Source organism: Halyomorpha halys, unplaced genomic scaffold (assembly GCF_000696795.3).
Source record: "Halyomorpha halys isolate HHAL.00 unplaced genomic scaffold, Hhal_1.1 Scaffold68.1, whole genome shotgun sequence".
Lineage (NCBI taxonomy): Eukaryota > Metazoa > Arthropoda > Insecta > Hemiptera > Pentatomidae > Halyomorpha > Halyomorpha halys.
In genome coordinates, this window is record NW_027116161.1 from 578,769 (window position 1) to 580,352 (window position 1,584).

The 1,584-nt window shown below is 29.1% G+C and overlaps 1 protein-coding gene across 1 annotated transcript in view; it reads left to right on the forward strand.

Annotated features, from left to right (window-relative positions):
• Positions 1-130: 130 nt before the first annotated feature.
• Positions 131-1,584, forward strand: part of LOC106692730 (uncharacterized) — an 82,581-nt gene continuing 81,127 nt past the window's right edge. Inside the window, exon 1 of the mRNA XM_014438848.2 lies at positions 131-316. The gene's annotated coding sequence lies outside the window, so the exon portion shown is untranslated. The remainder of the gene's footprint in view (positions 317-1,584) is intronic.

Genomic DNA, 1,584 nt, shown 5'->3' on the forward strand with positions numbered 1-1,584 from the left:
ATTTGTTATGTAATATATAATTTTTTATTATATTTTTTTGAGAAAATAAGGTTACAAAGAGGCGAGTAGCTCGATTGTTTCTGCCCCGCCCTGGTCAATAGTTGCGCGCGCAGCCCATCTCTCCTGCCTTTCCAACTGCCATTTCTCATTTTCCTTTTTAGTTTCACTGTCTCTTCTTGAGCTGTTCGGTTCGAGCAAGTTTTCTTCTTTACTTTCAAATAGTTCTATCAAGATACATTTCTCTTCAGTCGGTTTGAAGATTTGCAAGTCTGCATTTCTCCTTCGAGTGGAGGTTTTGGCTGTTGGCTCTGATAAGGTAGACCCCTCTTATATTCGTTTATAAGCCTGATAACTATAAAATATATATACATTTATTACATTTTATTGCATGTATTACAAATATACATATGATTTTTTTTTTGTAATATTTGGGCTATAAATCAGTATGATTGGTGATAGACTATCATATCAGTGTTTATAGGAAAATTAAAAACAATAGGAAATGATTCCATTTATATTAAAAAATATACTAGAAACATCTTTTTACTAGCTAACTAACTTTTTATTTTTTGTATTTTGTTTTTATTAAAAGGAGAAGAAATAGTCATTTAAATACAGTTATCAGTTACAACGATACTTTGTTTCTACCGGTGCTCTTACCGGTTTAAAGAATTCATTGATATATTCATTTGAATTATCATTTTCATGGAATTTTCAGGTCTTATTAAAAGTAAATAACTCAACTTTAGAAAGTTTGTAAATATTCTTTTCAATTATACAACGATAAAAACGCCAACAATTAGTGATTTTGGAATCAAAATTGGCAAGGAAATTAATGCTTGGTAACTTTGTCAGTTTTTGTTGATATTGTACAATAGTGAGATGAGCCAAAATAATTGAAAAAACCGAATATAATTTATTCAAAGAATTACTATCTCAATTATATTTTATATATATATGTATATTTTATAAATGAATGCACAACGAATGAATCTTGCTATGAAGTATTTAATAGAGTTTCATGTGATGGTGTATCCTGACTTAATTTTATGACTATCTAATTACTCTGTGTTTATTTGTTTAGGAATGGATTGATAATAAGCTCAAAATGTGATGTAGCTTTTAATGTATTACTATGAACATTTAACGTACTAGGCAGGATGAGACGCAATATAGCAGTGTAAATTATCCTTTTAAAAACAATTATTTTTACTATTTCGTTTACTATCACTTATTATCAAAAATTTTTCAAATTTACCGGGAAAGCTAAATTGGGTCATTTAAAAGGATGGTTTATTTTGAAAATGAATCCTGGCATTAATCGTTTTAATTTTCATCAGATATTTATAAAAACACACAACTATTCCACACTCGCACATGTGTGAGTGTGTGTATGTGTATTTCAATAATCCGGATATATGGTTCTTAGTGACGGATTAGTGGAGTTATATTTAAAAATAAATGTAAACCTTATATCAAATTTCAAAACGGTATTTGAACTTACATGACTAACTGACACTAGCAGGGGTTGTCCTTTTTCAAAATTTTGGTGCTTTATATTTTCGCCTATTGCACAAGAATCTC